The sequence below is a fragment of the Littorina saxatilis genome, linkage group LG2, assembly GCF_037325665.1.
Source record: "Littorina saxatilis isolate snail1 linkage group LG2, US_GU_Lsax_2.0, whole genome shotgun sequence".
NCBI classification, from domain to species: domain Eukaryota; kingdom Metazoa; phylum Mollusca; class Gastropoda; order Littorinimorpha; family Littorinidae; genus Littorina; species Littorina saxatilis.
This window is the reverse complement of record NC_090246.1, coordinates 64,313,362-64,327,731: the sequence shown is the minus strand read 5'-3', so window position 1 is coordinate 64,327,731 and position 14,370 is coordinate 64,313,362. Positions and strand designations below refer to the sequence as shown.

General features: G+C 39.7%; 1 long non-coding RNA gene across 1 annotated transcript; it reads right to left on the bottom strand.

The window, feature by feature from the left end:
• Positions 1 to 1,249: 1,249 nt before the first annotated feature.
• Positions 1,250 to 12,422, bottom strand: LOC138959528 (uncharacterized). The gene is made up of 6 exons (XR_011453735.1): positions 12,345 to 12,422; positions 11,808 to 11,912; positions 8,357 to 8,423; positions 8,002 to 8,068; positions 6,737 to 6,904; positions 1,250 to 1,568 (listed from the first exon to the last, which is right to left on the bottom strand). It is a non-coding gene; the product is annotated as an uncharacterized lncRNA (long non-coding RNA).
• Positions 12,423 to 14,370: the final 1,948 nt, after the last annotated feature.

Here is a 14,370-nt window from a genome sequence, read left to right as displayed (position 1 = left end):
CGCGCTACCGACAGAGCTACATCCCCGCCCCACTAACAACAGTGTTGGTGGTAGCTTGTAGGCGTTGCCTAATGTTGTTTGCCGTAGCCATTCTTTGTTGCATGGCCTGCCTCTGAATGAAGCGATCCTCTCTTTGTGTGGTGTCTCGATCTGGGCCGACCAGAACGTTGTCGCTCCTGCACTCTTCCAGTTGCGTGGAATCTCTGTTTTAGTCTGATGATGACAGAGGGAGCCACTGCAAGCCTCTGAGCCACTTGCCTGGCAGCAACACCGTCTTGTAGCCATCCTATTGCCCTTCCTCTATCCAAATCGCTCAGTTTTCTTCGTGGGGGCATGTTGCTACTGTGCATAATTGTGTCAGCGTGTCAACCTTTAAACACAAGCTGGTGAGCGATGTTCATAGCCAGGACCCTGTTGTAGCACGTGCATCACAACCTTTTGCCCTGGCATGCGTTCCTCAAATTTCATGGAGCTATACAAAACACCCTTTTTCTTCCAAAATGCAGCTTTTGAGAAGTCCCACAAAGGGAAATAACTCTGCCTGCCAAACAAAATTGTAAGTCAAGACTCATTGTTCATTTGTTAATTCAAACACATTAATCTTTTAATTATTATGTCGATGTTTAATTTTTTGACAATGTTTTATAATTAGATCAGTTTTTTCAACCGATCCTTAACTTTTTTTGAAGAGTGTACATGCATTGAGGAAAGTGACAGATTATTCTCTTATTAAAATTCCGTTGTAACTTGTATGCACTACAAAAATGACCTTTGTAATTCCTAGCTGTTATTTCACAAACACATTTCATGGTATTCTGCACAGTGCTTGTGTATCCGCCCTCATGATTATAATGCTTAGGATTGGTGTCATATGATTGCTCTAATTCCAAAAAGTAAATGAGAAGATATTTAACTAAATTTGTCCACAACTCTTCGCAGTAACACGTAAATGAGAAGATATTTAACTAAATTTGTCCACAACTCTTCGCAGTAACACGTAAATGAGAAGATATTTAACTAAATTTGTCCACAACTCTTCGCAGTAACACGAACGAAGAGACAGCTGCAGAAGAAATTGTTACATTTACTTGTGAGCAGCGCAGCACATGGACAGAGGAATAAAGGGTTGCTCCAGGAAACCATGATAAATATAAATCCAACAACTTTTTGATTATTTTACAACTGGTTCAATGATGAAGTGGTTAGATCCTGTTGCGACATTCTCAGTTACTTAACCTCCTCCCCCCCCCCCCCCCCCCCATAGTCATAGAGAGATCTCAGCTTAAATCCAAAATTCCAACAAGTAATAATTGTAATAATTATATCCAGCGGGGAAGTGAGTTTACCCAACCGAAGGGTTGGGAATATATCTGGTTGTGTACATTCTCAACTACGCTATAGGCGAGCAGCCATACATCCACAAAATAAAGTGTCTTTCCCTTTCAGCAGCTCATGTACGTGTGCAATGTGCTGGTGTACTCTCACTCCTCTTCTTCTTTCAGGGCACATCTTTTCTGGGTGTTTGAAACTGAGAGGAGGCTGTCATCCAATACCAGCGCCTTGGATTCCTGAAGAACAAAAAGATCACAAAAATCACAAATTTGTTTCAGTAAAATCAGTGAAATCTTATTTTGCAACCAAGGGCAAAGAGTGCTGTCTGCCATTGTCAAAGGAAGACATTACACAAATCGAACATGGTTTTCAGATATAGCACTTGATAACCTACACATTGATACAGTATTTAAATTTCCTGTGAATTTTTTTAATGATCATATGAAACTTGTTTGTAATCATAGGCAATTGTTTCAATACTTTTTTTGATAAATTTAAAGGTTTAAAAGTTAATTCTTATCAGGCGTTTTCGTCTTTACTTATTGTTTTTGTATCTGGCTGAAGTTGGCTTGTGCAATGTTTTGTTCAGTTCTAACACTTCTCTGGATGGGATGTATGCTATTTTTTGTTCTGCCCCGGAGATCTTTAACTGCTTTCTCATTTGTTCAGTTATGGTAATCATCTGCACTTCTTTCCACAGTGACATTATTTTTGTTTTATTTGGATGGAGAGAAAAAAATGTACTGACAAAATTGTCGTCTTTTTTATTTTATCTCTTTTTACATTCGATGCTATGTTAAAAGTGCATTTGATTTCTTTCTGTCTGTGCTTTTTGTCTTGAAATTGCTAATAACTTCTGCATCTTTTGACCAAATTACTTCATACTAACCTTCACCCTGCTTCGTGGGTCGTGGACGACCCAGAGCCTCACAAAATCGTATTTATATCTCTGAAACTATTTGGAGTTTTTAAAGGCCGACATAGTACTATTTAATTAGTTTAATTACATCCAGGGCTTTTCCCATTGTTGCGGGGTTGTATAAATTAAGCTTCCTGCAAAGTTTTAGGTTTGAAGTCCTCACCAATTACGAGAAATAACTATTTATTGCATTGTTTAGCAACAGTTCTCCAAGACTTGGGCTACTTTTAGACCGTTGACCTCACTTCGTGACGTTTCGTAAACCAAAGATGGCATTTGAGACTGTTCTGTTTACATTTGACACTATCAACACCACTTTGCAATACTGAAATAATTTTTTCTGTGTTTGAAAGCTACAGCCAATCGTTATTATATCCCCTTAGATACAGTTTTATAACATTATTGGTACATGTAAACAATATGAATTAATTAATGAACGCTACGAGTATGGCAGCCTTTAATTGAGATTTCATGTAATCTCCAATCACCATGCGACCTTCCCATTGCCCAACTTTTGAAAGACTATCTTTCTAATCTAAACAAACAAATAAACGATGACGCAATTTGAACTACACAGTCCGGATGATGTTGGTCGTGGACGACCCATATGGTAAGGAATTTTAATAATAATAATAATAATACGAGAATTTATAACGCGCACATATCTCACCACAAGGCGACTCAAGGCGCACTCATACACATTCTTTCGCATTAACAACTCATGCACACTCATATAATAATAATAATAATACGAATATTTGTAACGCGCACATGTCTCACCAACAGGCGACCGAAGGCGCACATACACTCATTCACACACACGGAGACTTAAAGTCATTAACACACACACACCATCAACCATTAAATATGTACAGTTATTCAGGGTGGGATGGGGGTGGGCAGTGTAGAATGCATGGATTATTTGGAAAAAAGGAATGTCTTGAGTGCAGATTTGAATGATTCGAGGGACTGTTGTTGACGGAGGGGGAGAGGTAGTGTGTTCCATTGGCTAGGTGCTTGGAAAGAAAATGAGCATTGACCTGCTGTTTTGAGTTTGGTGTGGGGGATGTTGAGCTTAAGGGAGTCGGCAGATGATCTCAGTGCTCGTGAAGGGACATATAGAGAGAGAGAGTCGGAGAGATAGGCAGGGGAGAGACCATGGAGGCATTTGTAGGTGAGAGTGTTGATTTTGTATGTGATACGGGCAGGGACGGGCAACCAGTGGAGCTGATTTAGGAGGGGGGTGATATGGTCTCTTTTTCTTTCGTAAGACAAGACGGGCAGAGCTATTTTGAATGCGTTGGAGACGAGAGATAGAAGAAGAGGGAAGACCAGTCAAGAGAGAGTTACAATAGTCAAGAAGTGAGAGAATGGTGGAAGTGACCAGTTTGGCGGTAGCATCTGTGGTGAGGTACTTGCGGATAGTGGTGATGCGGCAGAGTTGGAAGTAGCAGGTGCGAGAGACAGAAGAGATGTGTTGTTTCATGGAAAGGGTGTTGTCTAGAGTGACTCCGATATTTTTGACAGCAAAAGACAGCGGGACAGAAGAGTCAGAGAGTTGAAGAGAGTACGTTGCTTTGGAGAGTTTGGATGTAGTGCCTATTAGAATGGCTTCAGTTTTGTTGCTATTGAGCTGAAGTTTGTTTTCTGTCATCCAATTCTGCACGTCAGTGATATAGTGTCAGAGATAGAGGAAAGAAGATATTCAGACTGGTCAGGGGAAGAGCTGTTGTAAAGTTGAGAGTCGTCGGCAAAAGAGTGGTGGAGAACGTTGTGTCGGTCAAAGATGTGGTCAAGAGGTTGAGTGTAGAGAGTAAATAGTACAGGCCCAAGGACTGAGCCCTGAGGGACTCCGCACTCAAGCCTGATGGGGTCAGATTTCAGTTTGTCAATCGAAACAGTCTGGTAGCGGTCGGTGAGATAAGAAGAGAACCAAGAAAGAGCTGTGCTATGGATACCAAAGGTGTGCTGAAGGCGTTGAAGGAGGATGTTGTGGTCGACTGTGTCAAAGGCCGCTGATAGATCAAGTAGGGCGACGGCAGAGATTTCAGCTTGGTCAGTGGCAAGGAGGAGATCATTAGTGATTTTGAGAAGGGCAGTTTCGGTGGAGTGGTGAGGACGATAGGCAGATTGAAGCGGAGAGAGAAGATTGTTGCAAAGAAGGTGAGAGGTCGAGTTGTTTCAGGAGTTTGGAGATGAAGGAAAGGTTTGAGACAGGGCGGTAGTTGCTGAGAGTGTTTGGGTCAAGCGATGGTTTCTTCAGTAGAGTAGAGGTTTGACAATAGCAGTCTTAAAGGAGTTGGGGACAGTGCCTGTTGGCAGAGAAGTGTTGATGATTTTGAGAATAGAAGGGAGGGGGTCAGGAAGACAGTCAGAGTAGAGTTGTGTGGAAAGAGGGTCAAGGTCACAGGTTTTCAAGGTCATTTTTTTTAGGACTTTCTCCAGGTCAGTGAGAGTGGGGGCTGAAAGTGTGTGAAGGGAGTGCCTGTAAATGCAGGAGGAGTTTCAGAGTTTTACCTTGTTTATCCCTATTCAGATGGCGTGGGTCGTGTATGACACATACTTTTTACGTTGAATCCTTAGGAAATTATGGGTCGTACACGACCCACATAATCCGGACTGTGTAGTCCAAAGCATGATCTGGTGAAGGTTAACGTACATTAACTTCAGCTATGCAGTCCGCTGATTGACACTTTTATAGGTATACAACCCACACACCCCCTTTCCCAGATCATTGGTGACCTAAAAACAGCAGTTATAGCTAGGTTCAGGACAAACCCTGGACATGAAAGTGCTTTTCATTCACAATTTAGGATGGATAATTTAAATCGGAACACATTTGTTTTACCTTCGGACAGGAAACTTTGTGGAGTGGTCATGAACAAATTTAAATTCATGCACAACTACCAAAAATGCAACCCTAAAATTAAAGAATGCTAATAACTCTACATCTGTTGACCGAATTACTTTATATTTGGAAGACATAAATATCAGCCTATGCATGACCCTTCCACAAAGTGACAATTATATAGATCAAAATGGTCTGACGTTTGTGCAATTTCAAAAAAGGTTACCGAATTCGGCGATCGACTCAACAGAACAAGGTTTGACATTGAGCGGCAGCAATACTTACCTAATCTGAACCCTCCAGACCTTAACCTTTCGGATTATCTGAATTTCCGAGTATACACAAACACCCCTTAGATCATCAGTGACCTGAAGAAAGCAGTTACAACTAGACTCAAGGCATTCCCCAAGCAAGAAAATTGTCGTCTGATTGACAATTTCGGAGGTGTAATTTGGAACACATTTTGGAGAAAAGGTACATGTCGTACCATTTTACCTACAGAGTCAAAGATGTGTAGAATGGTCATAGACGAACTAAAGTGCATGCACAACAACTATAAAAAATATTTGCCAAACTAAAATGACTGGAAAATTGTAACCCCTTTGTTGTGAAGTGACACTTCATCCATGGGAAATGCCCTGATCCTGCCTGTAATTGCTGCAACTAAGTCACTGATTGTCTAATGTTGATTAAGGTATACTATGTTATACGAATTACCCCAAAGGTAACAATTTGGAGGGCAAAAATTGGGCAAGTTCGGCTACCGCTCAATGCCAAACCTCGTACAAATGAGTCAATCCCCGAATTTGGCAGCTTGTTTTTTAAATTGCACAAGAGTCAAACCATTTGATTTATAGAATTTTCACTTTGTGGAACTGTCATGCATACGCTGAAATGTATGTCCCTCAAATATGAAGTGATTCGGTCAACAGATGTAGAAGTTATTAACATTTTTGAGGGTTGCATTTTTTGGGGGTCACCCTGTATAAAGATTTTTGCTGAACTTTAATGACCCCCTTCATTGTAAGGTTACACTTGCGCAATGGCGCGCAAAATTCATCAATGACATGAACTCGTTCCTCTAAGGCAAATGCCCTGATCCTGCTTAATTGTAACGGCTGCATTCAAGTCATTGATTGTCTAGAGTTGGTTAGAGGTTACTAGGTACTAACAATCTGGAGGGCTTAAAACCGGTTAGTATAGCTCAGGCTCAGTTTTCAACCTGGTAATGTTGAGCCAATCCCCAAAATAAGATTTGTTTTCCGAAATCTCACAAAAGTCAGATTCTTTTAGGCTACCATTCTTTTACCTACAAACTGGCAACTTTGTTGAGAGGTCATACATAAGCTGAAGTGAATATACACCAAATATGAACTAATATGTGATCGACAGATGTGGAATTTATTACAATGAGAATTGTTTTTATGGGTTACATTTTTGGGGTTACCCTGTACAAACTTCAGTTTTCTTTTTGAATGTTACGTGAGAGAAAATGTTCTTTCATCAAGTACAGATGAAATTCAGAAAGTAAAAATACTTAACAAATTGCTTTAAATCCAAGAGAAGGTGTGTGAAGGATTGGGGGGTTTGAATCAATAATATTAAAATTAATAAAAAGCACTGACTCGACCACGTACCATATATATTCTTACTGGTTGATGAGCCTTGAATGTGTGCAGACATGTGAAAGGTTTGTGAAGAGCAACAACTCAACTGAACCCCTGGCGCATAGGCTCTTCCTTCCTTTTGTTCAGTGAGACTCTTCCATTTGTGTGGATCAGCAGCTTTACCGGCATGCCAGGCAGCTACAAAAGATGGAGAAAAAAAATACATTAACAAGAAACAATGGAGAAAAATAAAACATTAACAAGAAACAATGGAGAAAAATAAAACATTAACAAGAAACAATCAGCAGTATTATTTTCAAGGTAACATAAATGTTCTCTGAGCCTGTGCCAAAAATAATTTCTCTTTGTAAAAGCAGCAAGTTACTAATAGCACCATACCTTCATAAAGTAAACCCTTCAGAGTGATAGTACAAATAATTTCATCAGTTTTTATCAATTGGAAAGTCTTGAAAATGTTATAAGAATGCCCAAAAATGGCAAAATCAGACACTTTCACAGAGTATGAGAGTTACTTGCCTTTGGAGTTTGCTTGCACTTGCAAGAGATCTAAAGCGAGTTTCTCTGCACTGATCGTTAGATTTGAATTTAGAAAACAACCAAACTCATCGATTTTATATGGAGATTAATGTGTTCAAGCCTGTAGTTGCTAGTTTAAATGCAGTATGTTTGTATTGTTTCGTCTAGAGATGTACATTTCGTACATTAGAGCGTTCGGAACCTTTCAATCGCTAGCTCATCAACCTGTGAGCTATCGAGGATTCAGGCCCATTGTTGGGTAAGTAATTTTGGTTGTTGGTTAAGTTACCAAAAATGATTCCCCCCTCTGCTTCTTTCTCTCTGTAAATGAGTAGGGCTAGTTATTTTTCGGTAACTTACCCAACAACCAAAATCACTTACTCAACAACGCCCCCCCAAGACATTTATTTATTTATTTATTTATTTATTTACGAGGATTTATATCGCGCACGTATCTCAAGGCGACTCAAGGCGCATGTTACCTATTGACATTTTCAAGACCCTGTTTTCTAAGATATTCTGGTCATAACTTATGTAAGTTTACCCCCATTGTAAGACCTGATTTTTTCAGGGTTTTGAAAATCTTAAAAGGAGGATTTCACTACCTATGACCGCCACCCCCAATCCCCAATGTTCAACGTTAAGCTTTTTGTCCACAGCCGGCCGGCCATTCGTCCGGCCAGACATACCGACTGACAGTGAATCCTAATACTAGTGGATTACTCCTTTTAACTTAAGACATGTTTTATTTTACTCACCTGAGCAATAAGATAATCAATGTGCCCTGAAGGACCTCTATCGCATTGGTACTGGTAGCTCTCTCACCTATGACGTAAGATAAGACAAACTATGAAACAGCAATATTTTGTCTGATTTATTTTACGTATGGCGAAGGCGAGTCGAATGAGCATTTGCTTTTCTTGTTGAAAAATTCTAAGGACACAGATTTTCCTCTCAAATCAATGCAATAGAGAAAACTAGAAAGACAAAGTGTGTTAAGCTTTTTGTCCACAGCCGGCCGGCCATTCGTCCGGCCAGACATACCGACTGACAGTGAATCCTAATACTAGTGGATTACTCCTTTTAACTTAAGACATGTTTTATTTTACTCACCTGAGCAATAAGATAATCAATGTGCCCTGAAGGACCTCTATCGCATTGGTACTGGTAGCTCTCTCACCTATGACGTAAGATAAGACAAACTATGAAACAGCAATATTTTGTCCGATTTATTTTACGTATGGCGAAGGCGAGTCGAATGAGCATTTGCTTTTCTTGTTGAAAAATTCTAAGGACACAGATTTTCCTCTCAAATCAATGCAAGAGAAAACTAGAAAGACAAAGTGTGTTGAGATCTTCACTTTTATTTTTAAAAAGGATACATATATCACTATGCAATTCTAACGTTTTCAAAAATTGATATCACTGAGGGTGCCCAGGTTATGCTATCTGCATGTAGTAATTCTTTCTTTCTTTCTTTGGTGTTTAACGTCGTTTTCAACCGTTCAAGGTTATATCGCGACGGGGAAAGGGGGGAGATGGGATAGAGCCACTTGTTAATTGTTTCTTGTTCACAAAAGCACTAATCAAAAAAATTGCTCCAGGGGCTTGCAACGTAGTACAATATATGACCTTACTGGGAGAATGCAAGTTTCCAGTACAAAGGACTTAACATTTCTTACATACTGCATGTAGTAATGACCTAACACCACAGGTGTAGCAGTTCTCTAGTCTGGTTGGCCCAGTTATATTTTGTTTGTTTGTTTGCTTAACGCCCAGCCGACCACGAAGGGCCATATCAGGGCGGTGCTGCTTTGACATATAACGTGCGCCACACACAAGACAGAAGTCGCAGCACAGGCTTCATGTCTCACCCAGTCACATTATTCTGACACCGAACCAACCAGTCCTAGCACTAACCCCATAATGCCAGACGCCAGGCGGAGCAGCCACTAGATTGCCAATTTTAAAGTCTTAGGTATGACCCGGCCGGGGTTCGAACCCACGACCTCCCGATCACGGGGCGGACGCCTTACCACTAGGCCAACCGTGCCGGTCTCCCAGTTATATGACAGTAAGCGTACATGGTAGAGTGATGCCCTGTCAATGTCATGTAGTCTCAAACTTGAACAGAAATCCCAAACATCATTATCATCATTCCCATAACAGTTATAGTCAACAATAATGTCAGCTCTGAATAAGAGTTAAGACAATGAAAAATAAAACGAAAAAAACCAATTGACCTGTATCCATGAACTTATGAAGAGCAGCTAAGATTCTCCCTAGCTGTAAGCGTTCAAACAAAAGGATGGATTCGTTGTATGTAAAAGCTCGGTGGTCTGAGATCAGATTCTGGCCGTGCACAGGATGCGGATGGTAACATAAATAATTTGTGTAGAGTAAAAACAATCACAACTGGCCATACATTTAAGGCTGGAGTACACTTTGGAAAGTACGTTGGAGTAGCCTCCCTTCCCGGATTTAGAACGTGTTTCGTGTCGTAACAGATTATCCACTTATTAGCCATATCCGTATGCAAAATAATGAAACAAACATTAGGAAATGGCAGACGTTTACAAATATCGACATTCTCTATCGATATATCAGTGCAATAAAAACAAGTCGCGTAAGGCGAAAATACAACATTTAGTCAAGTAGCTGTCGAACTCACAGAATGAAACTGAACGCAATGCAACGCAGCAAGACCGTATACTCGTAGCATCGTCAGTCTACCGCGCACGGCAAAAGCAGTGAAATTGACAGGAAGAGCGGGGTAGTACTTGCGCTGAGAAGGATAGCACGCTTTTCTGTACCTCTCTTTGTTTTAACTTTCTGAGCGTGTTTTTAATCCAAACATATCATATCTATATGTTTTGGGAATCAGGAACCGACAAGGAATAAGATGAAAGTGTTTTTTGAATTGATTTCAAAAAATTAATTTTGATAATAAGTTGTATATATTTAATTTTCAGAGCTTTTTTTTAATCCAAATATAACATGTTTATATGTTTTTGGAATCAGCAAATGATGGAAAATAAGATGAACGTAAATTTGGATCGTTTTAGAAAAAAATAATTTTTTTTACAATTTTCAGATTTTTAATGACCAAAGTCATTAATTAATTTTTAAGCCACCAAGCTGAAATGCAATACCAAAGTCCGGGCTTCGTCGAAGACTACTTGACCAAAATTTCAACCAATTTGGTTGAAAAATGAGAGCGTGACAGTGCCGCCTCAACTTTCACGAAAAGCCGGATATGACGTCATCAAAGACATCTATAAAAAAAAAAATGAGAAAAAACGTATGGGGATATCATACCCAGGAACTCTCATGTCAAATTTCATAAAGATCGGTCCAGTAGTTTGGTCTGAATCGCTCTACACGCACGCACGCACGCACGCACGCACGCACACACACACACACACACATACACATAAACACACACACATACACCACGACCCTCGTTTTGATTCCCCCTCTATGTTAAAACATTTAGTCAAAACTTGACTAAATGTAAAAACCAGGATATCATCATGATGCCTCTTTACAAAAATCAGGTCTAGGAACTCTTCATCTAAAGTCAGTCAGTATTAACCCCCTCAACACAATCCTCATTCAAATAGCCGCTGCCGGTGATAACCCAAAAGCATTAGGTTAAATAGAGAATACTAGTTACTACATGGCTTACTGTGTCGTACCAGATTTACACTCGTTTTTGTAAATATTGAACAGCGAGCGAAAGCGAGATGTTCACTATTTGAAAAAGCAACGAGTGTAAATCTGGTACGACACAGCAAGCCATGTAGTATTCTGTTGATCCTACATACTGTACTTGCATGTATTTGACTGAAAATGGTACGACACAGCAAGCCATGTAGTATTCTGTTGATCCTACATACTGTACTTGCATGTATTTGACTGAAAATGTCTTGCAGTCGAGGCAGCTAAATTGAAGATGCTTGTTTTTGAACCTCGATCTCTTCTAAAGCCTCGTGCAATCTATTACGTCAAAGCAAAGGAAGTCACTCATTGAGGGTAATTAGCGAGCACAATTTTTGTTTCTATTATGACGTTTGTCTCGGTGACTTTGGCATCATAAGCAGTGGAAAAACAGGTCCCTGCCAGACTTGCTTGACGTCACATGACCTCATTTACATGATATAAACATGTGTGATTTGAACAATTATTATCTCACGGGTGTCTCTCTCACGTATACAGTAGGATAAATGGAAATACATGTACAGAATAAAGATTCATTACACACTTGCTGTAGATAAATGAAAAGTGATACAATTTACAAAGAACACAAGATTGAAATGTGAATACAGACTGACAAATTCATCAAATTCAGCTAGTTTCACTCAGAATCACTGCCTTTGTGGAATTACCTTAACACACTGGTACCAATAGTATTGGGAACATATTTTAACTTTTAAGGCATTATTAACATTATCAATCAATTCAGAGTTTAGTGATAGTGATACTGTTATGTTCTTGTTAAACTTAAAGCAATGAATGACCTGCACAATCATGTATAAGTTATAATGATAAAATTGAAAAGTACCTGAAGAAAAATCAGACAGCTGTGCTGTTTTGATGAATGATGAAGCAGCTCTGGTTCATCTGGAGGTGACATCATCATCACAGCAGGATCAAAAGTCCAGGACAACTGTACATAATATAAATAAAAAACCATCTGAATTGCGCTGACCATGATGTATACATGTATCACTATCAATGATTCATTTACATCAATTGAAAAAACAAACATTTTAAAGTAACTTAAAACAACTGAGTCAAATTAGCAGGAAAACATAAAATACTCACACAGATAATCAAACTTTATTTCCTCGATTATAATGATCCTGTGAATTATGAGTCAGTCACACACACACATACTTGTACAGAGTGCAACACATACATCACAATTAATTCACATTCACACGCATAAAGTGACAAGTGTGTGGAACTTTACTAGTTGTACATGCCTTGACCTTGTGACACTGACACCATCGGCAAGGGCCACTGCCAACAGCACACCGTATTCAGTTGCCTTTAGAAGCTATGCATACTTACGTTGTGAAATATGATGAATACTTACCATTCTGGTCACTGACAATTCCAAGCAAAATGTTCCCATGGTGATACTGGTCGTCATTTGCGAACATCCGCAGTTTGCATGTAGATCTAGCTGGCGTCCTCCAAAGACAACAGTTCAGCCAGTACTTTGCCGGGATCTGTGTTGGCTTTTCGTCGGAGGTGAACACGAAGAACTTGCTCATTTCAACGCACTATACATTCACAGCATGGCCGTCAAAAACAAACAGTGGGCTTTCTACTGCCAGCAATGACTTCAGCTCCTCAGTTTCAGTCGAGAAATTAATATATATGTCATCGATGTCGCACGTTTACTTTCACAAAATAATGAGCTTACCAAAGGGAAGTCACTCACGTCGTTGGACTGGCTATTTACACAAGCAGTTGTGCAACATAGACCGTGTTCGTCGAAGCCAGGCTATCTACACAAGTGTGAAGTGAGCAATCAGCGTTCGAGCTCAGCCGATATTCGTGATTTCATGGCGTCATTTTCTGAATTATTTGTGTTGTTCAACTTGAAGCTGAATAAAAAGTGCCGTGTGTGTGTGTGCCGGGTGTGTGTCAGTGTCACGGTGTGTGTGTGCGTGTGTTACATGTCACTATTGCCGGGACGTCAGCCAGGCTTCTGCTAAAATAAACTGTCCAGACGGAATGCTTTCCCGCCAAGTTAAAGAGACGGTACAATCATCTAGAGAGACTAAGAAACGCGGCATGTTAAGACTGATTTTCATAATATATTTAAGCAGATTTGTGCTGACTGACACTGATTTTATCCCACAATTCATCAGTGTTAATTGAATGATCAGTCAATAGCATTCGAAAACGGAGAGTACGTGTTACGTCACTTGGCCGCAAGTGTCAGCATTTTTGTAGGGAGAGGGAGCCAGAGTGTGTGCGTGCACTGTGAAACTTGTAGGTTTTTTGTTCATTTTATAGTATTGTTTACTTTCCAGGCTAAATTTGCAAACAGACTGCACAAATTCAAAAACCTCTCCCCACTTGTGTTAATAGGCTGGATAATGTATGTACCCACATTAATTTATGCTTGAGGACAAAGAAAGCCACTCTCCCTACTTGTGTAAATAGCTTAGCCTTGTTGAAAACAATATATACACAATTACTTCTGTATGTATAGCCTTTGTCACAGGGACTAAAGCCGAAAATGGTATAGATTTTGCATAAATGATAATGCAAATGCAGCAAATAGACCGATGTTTACACAAATAATCAACAGTTTCACACTCTGCAAGACAAAAACTGTAATTGTTTGGGTTTTTTAAACTGGAGGATCGAAAAATCACTGAGGCTTCGCTGCCATCCCGGCCGGCGAACGTGCCGCTATCATCGATCAGTTAAAAGTATCTGTGTCTTAGGTTAATAACTGATTCGAATGCACTCTCATACAAAGTCATTCAAGGGAAAACACAGCGTCATTTCACTTGTACGATATCAGTCTAAAGTACTTTTAGTCTAAATTAGATTTTTTGGGGGGTGATCTCGCATCAAGACTTAGTAGATCTATGGGACATTTCAGTGTCAGGCGCATAAAACACATCCACAAAATAACTTGAACTGTGTTTGTTTGTATTCATGTTTTTTTGTTTAACTTTTTAACTTACCAGCAACGAAAACTCAAACATAATTTATTCTATAACACTGAATACACTTCACTGAGTCTCTCAGTCATTTATCGCACAACACAGTCCGCCACGATTCAGTAAAAAAAAAAACAGTTTTCTGGTTATACTTTTTAATTTACCAGTTCCTTTAGGAGTTCAAGTACTGAACCAATCGCTTGTCTTGTTACGTTCTTGAGCAGATCGATTGGCATAGCAACAGTTCCGGGATGCGCAGTATCGATACTCTTGAATTTCGAGTCCGACCAATGAAATTACAGAGTATCGATACTCAAAGTCTCGATACTCAAAGTCTCGATACTCGCAGTATCGAGGGAAGACCAATGAAATGAACGAGTCTCGATACTCGGAGTATCGAGACTTTGAGTATCGAGACTTTGAGTATCGATACTC